The sequence below is a fragment of the Streptopelia decaocto genome (genome assembly GCF_964273445.1).
Source record: "Streptopelia decaocto genome assembly, chromosome: 22".
NCBI lineage: Eukaryota > Metazoa > Chordata > Aves > Columbiformes > Columbidae > Streptopelia > Streptopelia decaocto.
In genome coordinates, this window is record NC_138677.1 from 1,125,298 (window position 1) to 1,138,469 (window position 13,172).

The 13,172-nt window shown below is 40.9% G+C and overlaps 1 protein-coding gene and 1 gene segment (V, D, J or C); both read right to left on the minus strand.

Moving 5' to 3' along the window:
• The window catches only part of LOC309449223 (T cell receptor alpha chain MC.7.G5-like), a gene marked incomplete at its 5' end in the record, with an annotated part of 441,544 nt that overhangs the window by 74,145 nt on the left and 354,227 nt on the right, over positions 1-13,172 (minus strand). The window lies entirely within an intron of this gene.
• LOC309449077 (T cell receptor delta constant-like) lies at positions 417-8,927 on the minus strand. The segment is given in 5 exons: positions 8,447-8,927; positions 2,819-3,103; positions 2,071-2,133; positions 1,610-1,726; positions 417-1,020 (listed from the first exon to the last, which is right to left on the minus strand).

Sequence of the window (13,172 nt, forward strand, 5' to 3'; positions counted from 1 at the left end):
TCAACGAGTGGAAAAAAACAGCACATTTTCTTCTCTTATGTTATGTTCATTTTCCTTTTTCATGCTCATATAAAGCTACCTCTTAACTGACGTGTGTCTTTTTTTGCTATGATGCAAAAATATTTTGCTGAGGTCTCTTCAGAGTGGCCTGAAAGACAAAACCTAAGTCTAGAATTCATGGCCTCACTGCGGCTTCCTAATGTGCCAAATCTGCTTCCCTGTATGAAGTCTAGAAAAAACAAATTCAGCCTACAAGAAATCTAGGTTATCAAAGCTGCATTTCTAATCTCACTGGTCATTTGGACAGTTGGATTTCTGCAGTCTCTAGCCCAAATTCAGAACAGAAAACACAGAACAAACCACAACATTTTGGTTTAGTAAAACTTTATTTTGGTCACTACTACAATAACCAAAAATGCATGTGCCATACACTTTGCATAAGAAATACAGGTTTAATAAAGAAATGCTCCTATATTTGAACATTATCTGGTTGAAGTGAATCACTTCAGATCCAATACAGATCTTCTCATCTACACTAGAAAACTATTGTTATCAAAGCCACCTAAAAGACATTAAAGTTATAAATAGCGTCTACTGTGCCTGAATTCTCTCAGCAGTAACACGAGTTCCACAGATAGGAATGCAAAAGGCTGTAAAAGGTGTTTTAAAAGGGTCACATCCAGAGTGAGGTTTGAATTTTTTAGAACTATTGAAGCAGGTTGGCTGCAAAAGCTAGAAGAATGGAGAGATCAATTTCTACCTAGCAGGGAGATGAGGAAAAATACACTATTCTCAGTTCATAGAGAAAAAGAAATAGCAAAAGCAGTTGCAACGCTTAAAACTAAATAAACTAGCTAGGCAGGATTCAGCAGTATAAAATGTCTAAAGGGGAGGGTGCTGTGTTGTGTTCCGGATGGTTACTGCCAGCAGATTTGATATTGGCTGTTGGACCCATTGTGCTGCGGGTACATGTTCTCTCCTGCTGTTCTTCAGATCGCTGTTGCCTTGCTTCCCCACCGTCTGGAAGAGCAAAGTCTGTTTTAGACTATGTTTAATGCAACTGGGCCTACGTGCCACTGTTCGGTAGCTGTCAGCTCAAGACAAGTAGACTCACACAACTTAGGCTGAACTATTTTTTGCCTCTTTGGATACCTTAATTTAAAAATCCTCCCCCTCTCCTCTCTTTCCTCCCACCACTTCACATGTTTGTGTTTTGGAAGCCTTGCTTTTGACTCCTTCTTCGTCTTGATTTTTCTCCAGGCTTTGTGTTCTGCTATTTGAAGTTGTCAATGAGATGTCTTAGGCACTTCAGGTAATACCTGAGGAAAGCAAATTTGCTGCAAAGAAAATTTGGGGACCAGCCACCAAGCACTGAGCTTTTTGTACAGGAAGGGGCTGTTTTGTTTGTGGTTTGAGGGGGGGAGAGGGGGCTGTATTTTGGGGTTTGTTTGGTTTGTTGTTGTTGTTTCCTACAAGAGTTATTTAACAGAAACAGGAGCAGATTAAGTGGTATCACTGCTTGTGGTGTTAGAGAAGTGCACAAATACAGGCGCTCATTCCTGGTATAAGCTTCCAGTATTGGTACATAGCAAGCTATGTGCTTCCTTACCTCAGAAAAGAAACAACTTGATACTCATGAGTGTATTGAAGGCGATGCTTTTTGCCAGCAGGACTCTCAAACCCAACACAGCCATAGACAACATGTTTGCTTTCTCCACTTTGTTATCTGCTTAGTGACAGAGAAAAGATGGGAGAGATCATGGTCTAGATTTGGATATTGTGATATTGGCAGAAAGTGGAAAAAAAACACAGGTAATAGTTTTAAGGAAAGAAACAGCAGCAAAGGAAAATATTCTAGAGAAACATGGCAGCAACAGGAGAGGAGCATGTCTGTCTAGGCTGGATTTTGCTTCCTATTGTTTGCCTGTTACTAAACTACCTACCTTGAAAAAGCAGGTGGTGTTTTGTGAAGATGTTTTATTCTGATTCCTCTACCCCTGAGAAAATACATTTCCATGCATTTATCCCTGACAAAGTAATTTAACTTCACAATCGATTTAGGTAACTAACCTTGTGCAGAGGTGTCTGTGGTGTTGCAAACCTTCTCTGTTACTGGTTCTTCAGCCTCCTCTTCTGTAGCATGATAAAGAAAAGACATTATAAACGATATCCAAATTTTAAAAAGGATTTAACAAAACGTTCAAATGATCCTTCCGATTGGAATATGTAGTCAGTGAAGTCTGAGGCTCAGGTGATTGATCACTAATTTTAGCATTAATTTGAGGAGAAAATTTCTCCATGCAATTCTAGGAAACAAAAGAATTGCTGAGTTGTGTTGGTTTTACTATTTGAATGAGCTTCATGATGACAAAAACAGTCCCCCAAGATATTTTTTTTCCTTATGAAAAAACAAACAAACAAACAAAACCAACCAACTAAACAAACAACCCCCCCAAAAAACAACACACCAGCACTTTAATTTTTTGTTGTTTTTAGAAAGACTATTTCATGCTGTGCTCTAGGAGGTTTGTTGCTGTGTGTTAAAGTATTTAGTCTTAAGTACACGTACGTTTTTTTAAAAAATTGTGTTTCCATGCCCCACCCTTTTCCTCCCAAAAAAGCAACTCCAGGTTCTCAAAGAGTTAAGACCATTTATTTTAGATGCTTTTAAATAACTTTCAGCTCTCTCTGCTTATGTACCAGATGTCTTTCTCACTTATGCTGGTTAGCCAGGGCAATACTTACTAGCAGGAGAAACAGCAAGCTCTAGAATATGCTACATTTAGAAATAAGTTGTGGCTGTACCACAACATTGTACCTGGCGATGTTGTGCTGGCTGTAATGGTGCTGTTGTTGAACTTGGCCGAGCAGGTCACCTCTGTGCTTTCTGTCACATTGACCACCTGAATAGTATTGTATAACCCCTCCGATGTCAAAATGGGTGTATTTATTTCATATACGACCTTATTAGAGGACATCTCCAAGCTGATATTCTTTGTATAGGAATTCCTTGCCAAACAAGCCGCTTTCCCAATTCTGCCATCATCTTCCAGTTTCTTTGATTTCATCACAACGACTTCTGGGACTGAACTTTTTTGACTGGCTGAAAATAATAATAATAATAATAATAATAATAATAATAATAATAATAATAATAATAATAATAATAATAATAATATTTTATTGCAAAAGCTTGCCTGAGTGTTAAGTCACCTGAAGTTCATATATACTCCAACTGTGACTAGTCCCTAGCATTGTCAGTTACTAACTGCCTTTCTTTTCTGGGGTCATTATTTCTTGCTGCTGCTTCTAGAAGACCAGATCAGAGACAGAAAGGCTCTATGAGAGTAGATTTTTTAAGGAAGCTTTAATTCCACAGTTTCCTTTTGCCAAAGCTTGTGCCTATATGTGAATTCTTTATTTTGTGAGAGACCTGCAAATGAGAAGAGAAATTCTATACATGCCACTACAAGAGTCAAATTATTCTGCTTTTTCAACAATTTGATTCCTAAAAATAACACTTCTGTCAAGGACTGTCTTGTATATGCATGAGACATGAGGGAATAACTGGTTTTTCTTTACTCTCCCTCCCCTCCCCCAAATCTTGTTTTGATGTGGCTAAAAGGCCTAACCATAGCAAGAGCAATAGGGCAAAGAGAAGTCAGTTTGTTGCTTCCCTGTTGTGCAAGGTTACGCCAATGAGTGACATTATTTGCGGAAATGAAATACAGCTGCTGGAGTGGGGGACAAGGTTGGTTTTTTTCAATAACAAGTGCTCAGATGCAGTAAGGATTTTTGCCTCTAAGGTGGGAAGATAGGAAAGACTCAATAAAAGTCTATGAATTGCTTATCTCCACTTCTCCAGGAGTTTCTGATAAGGTCAAGAACTATCAGTTGTGGGGAAGGTTTTCCTCACTAGACATTGCACACGTTGTAAGATATTCCAACCCAGTCTGGAGACTATGAAAGAGAACATGATGGGTAGTCAGTTCAACAGAAGTTCTTGTGCCTGTTCTAAATGTGTGACCTTTCTCATCTACGTGCTGTGCCATATTGTTAGTCCCACAGCTCCAGTGGCAGGTAGATGTATAATGCAAAATTTGTATAGCAAAATGAAGGGAAGAACACCTCAAAGCCTATGAACTTGACATCCCTGGACAAGCCCTCTTACAGTCTTCCTTAGATTAGTATAATGACCGTCAGTGGTGATTCTTTAGGTACAACACTACAACAAACATTAAGGAATGAAAAATGTGCCCTAAAACTGGTGTTTTAAAACAACCTAAAAGATGCTTACAAGTTCTCATAGGATTTGGTATCCTTTCTCTCTCATGCATCTTTCAGGAGAGTTACTCCAAAACTTTCAGATGTATTTTTTTCTGTTATGAAATAATTTTAGAGTTGAATTCTCAGTTCTAAGCAATATACATGAATGACAAAGGCTTGAAATGGCAAAAACCTGAATTTCAACCATGTAGCATCAGCTTCCTCGGAGAATTTCTCATACGACGTGCAAGTAATGAAGTAAGATTGTTCAGACTTGAAGGGGATGTCTTTTCAGAAAACAAGTATTTTTAAAAAAGATAAAATCTTTGCCCTCAGGACATATGTGGAGAAACTAGTGCGATTCCACATACCAATGTCAGAACAATATTAGCAACATGAATTATAATGAAAACATGACAATGACGGGAATCATCTAATAGTCTTCCTTGCCAAAAAGGGCTCAGCTTAGGAAAGGCTGGGACACATCAAAAAAGATTTACACATCCAATTTGACAGAAGCATCCTGATGGGCCTTTTTGCTAAAAAAGGGTGCAGTAGGCCTTGAATTTTGCATAGCATCTGCCTTGCAGCCTGGACAAGAGGTTCCTCAGGTCTAATATCTTGTTCATCACAGGGTATTTTTTCAATTTCTATTCAAGGGGCCCTGATTTTACTCCATTTCTCCCACCACCCACACTTCAATACTGAACTGAGGTGAAAGCCAAGCAATACTCTACCATACATAAATACATAAATAACTATATACCTAAATACCTAAATACCTAAATACCTAAATACATAAATACATAAATACATAAATACATAAATACATAAATACATAAAAGGTAGATGGAAACAGGCACAACTCCATGACTCCAAGTCAACATTCATTGACTTCATTTGACCTATTCGGGTAAACTCAAACTGTGAGCAGTTTAGTAAGATTAAGCTAGTACAGAAACATTGCATAAGATTCCATTTAATGCTTTTGTATATTATCTTTCTGTCCCCTCAGTGCCGTCTTTCTAACTCTGACAAATAGAAATTCTTAGGAACTTAAATGTCAGTCTCCACGAGCCCTTTAGTTCCCTTCAGACTGTTCAAGCATGGTTTTGAAATCTAACCATTACTATGAAAAGATTATTAGGACGCCTCAGTAAGTGGACAGCTGTGAGGTCCCAAGGAAATTCAGCATTATAGCAGCCAGGACTTGCCATTTTGGATCCCAAATTCTTTAGAAAATCCCCAAAAATATGATCAGCATGGTTTTGGACCTAAATTTTCTAAGTGCATATCAAGAAGTTATGCATAGAAAGTGCCTAATTAGTGGCTTTAAAACATAAGAGGATGACTGCCTGAATTTTAGGAGGAAGAAAAGGAAAAAAAGGGAAAATCCAAACAATAACAACTCGGAAGAGGTTAAAGCACAAGAAATACCTACCTGGCTCCACGGTCAGTTGAGTCCCCTTCCCAAAAACCAGAGCAGCAGTTACACACAGTTAAGACACGTAAATCAAAAAAGGCTCATTTTGCTTTTCTTCTGACATACATTTCCTTTCCAGGTGCTGTAACATGGTTTTGCCAGACCTTCTTAGTACTGTGCATTCTTTGTTATCTGAGAAGATCTTTAAAGGCCTTTCATGTTTTCTGATCTCCAGTATTTGCCAACAGCCAGTGTACCAGCAAGTCGCTTCTCTGGCATAACTCACTGGTTAAGATCCTCAGCAAAAACAAGTGCACACTGTGCAACTGTAGTTAAAGCAGAATTATTTCCACATGAGACTCCAGAAGCCTCAACTGAATCCCACTACTTTGCATTACCTGAAAATACAGCCATAAATTCCTGCCACTGCTTGAATTTGGGAGGGATTTTTATATTATGTTCTGGCAGCAGCATTTTATTAGCACAAAAAAGTTGTATTCTTTTTCCCTTTAAACTTACAAAGTCATGGAAAGAGCTATCTATTCCACAATGTTATGGGCCTTAGTTTTCTTAATTAAGGTTTTATCTAGAACAAACCAAACCAAACCAAACCAAAAACATTATCTGTCCTTAACTAAGCCATCAAGAGGAGAACATGCCTTGAATATCCTATGGTAACTACTAATGGATGTTTTCAATGTAATTTCATGTTTGATGATTCTCAAAAGATTCAGGTAATAAAGTACATCCGTTCTTAGCATCTTCAAATGCATATTAGTATCTCCCAAAGAAATCCTGTGCAATCTACTCTGGGTGAACCTGCTTTAGCAGGTGGGCTGGACTAGATGACCTCCAGAGGTCCCTTTGAACCCCAACCATCCTGTGATTCTGTGATCCTGTGAAATCTAAATTTAGCAACAAAGGGCTCACATTCTGCAAATTTTGGTTTCAACTTATTGATTATTTCAACAGACACTGAGTTTCTTAGATGGCTAAGGCCTATTATCTTTTACTGTCAAACATAACTCTAAAGTCTTTGTGCATCTTTAAAAATGTCATCCTATCCTGAAAAAGAGAAATCACTGAACAGCATGGAAACTTCTCTCAGCTAAAGTTTCATGTAATTTTGCATCAAGGTGTCAGAGAAGACAGATAGGCAAGAAAAACAGAGACAGAAGGATTTAAAGATTTCAGGGTAGTGGAGAAGACAAGGCTATAGCTTTATTTTGTCAGATGAATTGTTGTCTAACCTGAATCGTTGGAAAGTCAGTGAAGATGTTTCAGAATTTTGAGTAATGTACTGTAAATATTTCCTTAAACCAATAATATCTTCCTGCAATCAATGAGCAATATGCTACCTTCAGCTAATTAGAAACAAGTCTTTTCTTGTCAGCAGGAAAACCAACATGCTAAACTTTTTTTTTAAAAAAAAATATCAGTCACTTTCTGTGAGACAGACTATCATATAAGCAATTCTGTAAATGTCTGAATTGGAAATTCAGTCTTCTACCTGCCAGCTCTTAGGCTGTTTTGTTGGTTGTTTTTTCTTGCCAAATTCTAGTCTTCTCTATGGAATATTTGACTTTTTTTTTTTTTTTTTTTTGACAAGTACCATCTTCAAATCAATATTGACTGATGTTAAAACAATGGAATCTGGCAGTTTCTTGTGGTCCTACATTTACAACTGATGATTCGCTGTTTGGAAGGAACAGATATTTCTTCAGGATAACTTTTTATTCCTTTGTCCCTTTGGAATTGGGGGTGGAGTTAAATTGTTCCAAAACAGACATTTATTCCCATGCATGTATCTTACAGACCTGCAAAGATATTAGGCAGCAACTAAGAGAGCCCTATCTCCTTCTGGAATGAGAGAAGGAAGTTTTAGGTACGTAAAATTACAGGAGACATTTTTGCAGCACTTAGAGGGCATGCAGATCTCCAAAAGCATCATAACAAGTCTTAAGGTATGCACCTGGATGTTCAGGGTAACAAAGATCAACCTAACACACTCGCCTACTGCCCCAAAATTCACACTCCCCCCAAAAAAGGTTGAGGTGACATCCACCTTTTTTGTACTTCATCAAATTCCAAATAAAGGTAGGAAGAACTAAGGTTTGTTATGTTTGTTATCTCTGCTCACCACAGCTGCATTTTCAAAGCCTAGGCAACTTGGTAGCCAATTTTCATTAATTCTGAGTGGTCTTGGACACGAGGCAGCTTTGAAAAGTTAAGCAAAATTATATTTAAACTCCTGCCTCCTCTGTCTCTGCACCAGTGGAATTACTTACCTGGTGACACTGTCAGTGTAGTGCCTGTGTCAAAAACTAAGTTGTCATACCAGAGAGCTAAAGAACTTCTCAGAACTTCTCTCCAGTGTCAGCTCTTCACTGAGCTGTGCATTCCTGCTCAAAATGAGGTGGTGAAAATCCACTGGAGGATAGGACACTGCATAGTAAATTTGGGACAGAGAGCTATCTGGACTGGAAATAAATTATAACATGTTAAACTTAAGTAGTGCCCACCAAGTGTTTGGGGATCATGGAGTAATGCTGATATATAGAGGTAGCCCAGTTATTCCTCCAAATCCTTCCTAAGCAGATACAACCTGAGGATTCAGCTTGAAACCCTGGCTGGAGAGAGTGCAATTTATGGATTGTTCCAGCAGAAAATTCTTAGAGTGAACCCAAAGAATTAGATTACTTTTTCCTCCCCCACCTTAATTTTAACAGTTTTTGGAAATAAAATAACAATACTTACTTGGTTCAACTGTGAGAGTGGTCCCACTTCCAAATACAAGCTTATATGTTCCCACACTGCGACTACTTAGTTCAATAAATAACTCTTTCCTCATGGTATTCAAAAGTTGTGTAAAAACAGAAGAGCAAAAGCTGGATATTTTTCCTAATTATTCCTGTGTGCAATCCCAAGAGGGCATCCAGAACCACATTTTCTTCCAAAACTGGAAACAGAAAAACAATAATTGAATAGTTCAATGATTTCAAATAGCTTGATTGAATAAAGGATTTCCAAGTTCTCCGTTTCTTCCATCTTTCAGAAACCCTGCGAGTTCTATATTTCCAGGATAAATAGAAACATGAAAATAAGGTTGTATTTGTCTCCTTAATCATTTCAGTCATCCATCTCCTTTCTTCTCCAAAATATATGGTCTTTTGTCCATCTTTGGGTTTTTGTACAGGGCCATATGTTGTTTATATCATTGTGGTACTCCAGCCCCCAGTCACAGTGGTACATTTCATTACAAAAACTGTCTCTTCCTTTTCTCTACACAGAACTTTGGATTATACAGGCAGTCACATGACATCTTGAGTGGTTTCTGTCCTAACATACTACATGAAGAGACACGATATGGCTTTAAAAGGATGGTCTAAAATAATACCAACAATTTGGAATTACATGACACCTCTGGAAAGTCTCCTGGAGTTGAGCTGAATAAAAAGCAGGGGGAAAAGATAAAAATGAATACTTTTAGTGCCATTTCAAAATATTTAGGGAAATCCTTCTGTGCTGCAGGAAGCTGTCTACATTTTCACCTCGAATTTGGTTTCAGCACTCAGGAGCATGAGGACTGTGCATGATCTGTGCTCTGAGAGTTAGTGCCCGAGGGTCATTTGGTAGCTTAGGAAGTTTTCATGCTGTTTTAGGTAAGATGAGAAAGTAGGTAAATGCTCGTGACTTCTTATGCCAAGCTCATTCTTCACCTAAAGAATTGCAACTACAGAATAGATTTAGCACTGTCATAGCAAATCAGGGGCTTGGAGCTCTGTCAAACAAGGTGTCTGAGCCCACTGACCATGGGCCATACAGGAGCACCAGAAAATCATTTGAGTTGGAAAAGACCCTCAGGATCATTGAGTCCCCCCATAACCTAGCTCTCACACTAAACCGTGCCCCTAAGAACCTCATCTAAATGCTTTTTAAACCCCTCCAGGGATGGTGACTCCACAACTGCCCTGGGCAGCCTGTTCCAATGCCTGACAGCCCTTTCCAGCAATTTGATGTGCTGGGACCTCAAACTCTGATCCTGAATTGATATGGGTGATTGTGTGTGGGCTGAGAGACCCCAAATCACCCTCTTCAGTCCTGCCCTGTCCTGTCTGCCCCCAGCTCTGCAGGCAGAGAACTTGCACATCCACCCTGGTTATGTCCCACCGTGGAGTCATGGGACTCTGTGAGCTTCTGGCTGGAAAGCTGTGGGTTATTTGTAGCCTATGCGTAAAGTGTCTCAGTTCTTTATAATTTTGAAAGAAAACTAAGTGTATTTTTTTTTAAAAAATGGCCTCTCTGGAGCCTTGTGCTCGGCTGCTGCCGCAAGTGCTTCAAGAAGCATTTGTCTGCCGGTGGCCCCAGCACCAGCACATGTGCAGCTGCAAGGTGAATTGAATCAGGGAATGAATCCAGCTGAATGCTAATCCTGGGGGGAAAAAAAGAAAATTAAAAAAAAAGAAAAGCTTATTTTCAGCTGGATGTGTTCCCCAACCTGGTTCTGCCCCCGGCCACGTGCTCGTGCAGGGAGAGGCTCCCGGGGGAAGGAGCAGCCGGGGCAGGGAGCGCAGGGCTGGGTTTATGGCTTAGGCCATCTTAAAAGCATTTTGTCGGGCTACGACCCAGTGTTAATATATTACTGTTTCGGTGTGGCATGCAGCAGAGGTTACAGTGCTGGATTTTTCATTCTCAGAACCATAATGCTGCGTATTACAGGATCTGTGGGAGAAAAGACACTGGTGCTGTTAAATATCTCTCTTTTAAATACTGGTTGTGTTGGGGAGGCAAGTGTGGAGTGGCAGAGATGTCTGCTGGAAATACAACACCACAGAGAAGAAACAGGAGGTTCCTGGAGTGTAAGACAACTTCCTCACACAGCTGGTCAGTGAGCCGACTAGGGAAGACACCCACTGGACCTGTTGTTTGTGAACAGAGAAGGACTTGTGGGTGATGTGACAGCTGGACATAGCGATCATGAAGTGATGGAGTTTTCTATTATTGGAGAAGTAAGGAGAGCAGTCAGCAAAACTGCTACCTTGGATTTCTGAAGGGTAGACTTTGACCTGTTTAGGAGGCTGGTTGAGAGTCCCTTGGGAGGCAGTCCTGAAGGACAAAGGAGTCCAGGAAAGCTGGACATTCCTCAAAAAGGAAATCTTCAGGGTACAGGAGCAGGCCATCCCCATGTGCCAAAATATGAGCTGTCAAGGAAGAAGACTGGCCTGGCTGAACACAGAGATTCATCTGGAACTGAGGAAAACAAGGAGAGTTTATGACCTTTGGAAGAAGGGGCAGGCAACTCAGGAGAAGCTCAAGGATGTTGTGAGGTTATGCAAGGAGAACATTAGAAGGCTGAAGCTGGCTACTGCCATAAAAGGCAACATAAAATGTTTCTGTAGATAGATGAGCAACAAAAGGAGGGCTAAGGAGAAGCTCCACCCTTGAGTAAATGTGCGGGGGAACTCAGTGACAGAGGACGGGGGGAAGGCTGAGGTACCAAATACCTTCTTTGCCTTAGTCTTCAATGGTAAGACCAGTTGTGCTCCAGGTACTCAGCTCCCTGAGACAGAAGACAGGGACGGGGAGCAAAATGAAGCCCAAATAATTGAAGAGCAAATGGTTAGCAACCTGCTACACCACTGAGACACACACAAGTCTATAGGGCCAGATGAGATCCACCCAAGGGTTCTGAGGGAGCTGGTGGAGGTGCTCACCGAGCCACTTTCAATAATTTATCAGCAATCCTGGCTAACTGGGGAGGTCCTAGTTCACTGGAAGTTGGCAAATGTGTTTACCTGGAGTTTAATAAAGCCTCTGACACTGTTTCCCATAACATTCACAGAATCACAGAATCAGAGAATGTTAGGGATTGGAAGGGACCTCAAAAGATCATCTAGTCCAATCCCCCTGCTGGAGCAGGAACACTTAGATGAGGCTACACAGGAAGGTGTCCAGGCGGGCATTCTCCTGGAGAAGCTGGTAACTCATGGCTTGGACGGGCATACCGTTTGTTGGGTAAAGAAATGGTTGGAGGGCCAGGCCCAAAGAGTTTTGGTGAATGGAGTAAAATCCTGTTGGTGGCCAGTCACAAGTAGTGTTCCCTGGGACTCAGTATTGGGGCCAGTTCTGTTAAATCTCTTTATCAATGATCTTAATGAGGGGATTCAGTGCACCCTCAGTAAGTCTGGAGATGACACCAAGTTGGTTTGGAGTGTTAATCTGCTTGACGGTAGGAAGGCTCTACAGAGGGATCTCAACTGGCTCAATCGATGGGCTGAGGCCAACTGTTTGAGATTCAAGAAGGCCAAATGCCAGGTCCTGCCCAGGCAATGCTACAGGCTTGGGAAAGAGTGGCTGGAAAGCTGCCTGGCAGAAACGGGGTGTTGACTGACAGCAGCTGAACGTGAGCCAGGGTGTGCCCAGGTGGCCAAGAAGGCAAACATCATCCTGACGTGCATCAAGAATAGTGAGGCCAGCTGGACCAGGGAAGTGATTTCCTCCTGGTCCTGGGCACTGGTGAGGCTTCACCTCAAATCCTATGTTCAGTTTTGGGCCCCTCACTACAAGAAAGACATTGAGGTGCTGGAGAGAGAAGGGCAACAGAGCTGGTGAGGGGGCTGGACCACAAGCCTTATGAAAAGCAGTTGTGGGTTCTGGGGTTGTTCAGCCTGGAGAAAAGGAGGCTGGAGGGAGACCTTCTTGCTCTCTACAACTATCTGAAAGAAGGTTGAAGAGACATGAGTATTGGTCTTTTTTCACAACTAGCAAGTGATAATATGAGAGGAAATGGCCTCAAGCTGCACCAGGGGATGTTTAGATCAGATATTAGGAAAAACATCTTCACTGAAAGGGCCCGGGGACAAGCTGCCCAGGGAAATGGTTAAGTCACCATCCCTGAAGGTATTTAAAAGATGCATAAATGTGGTGCTTAGGGTCATGGTTTCATGGTAGACTTGGCAATGTTAGGTAATGGTTGGACTTGAGGATCTTAAAAGTCTTTTCCGACCTAAACAATTCTATGACTCTATGATTCTCTTTCATGTGAGTATTAATGATACCACCAGGGGAGTCCTGGAAAGTAGCCAGTAGACTCTAAGGGTAATGGTCAAGGGCATGTGGGCCCAGGTGGGTTTCTCTTTGATCCCAATGAAAGGGAGAGCGGTGAGAAGGAGTGGATGGATCCTGCTGATCACAGTTGGTTGTACAGCTGGCACTGGCAAAAGGAACTTGGTTTTCATGACCATGGGACCCTTTTCAAGGACTGAGGACTGTTTGGAAGAGATGTGGCCCACCTAACTAAATGGAATAAAAACATCTTTGCCAAACAGCTGGCCAACCTAACAAGAAAAGATTCAAATTAGGAACAACATAAGAAGCAAAAGAATTATCAATAATCAACCAAGAAAGCAGTGGGAAGGGTTGGTACAAAATTTGTGAGGAGCAATATGAACAGGATAGACTTTGTGATAATAAAAAAAGGGCT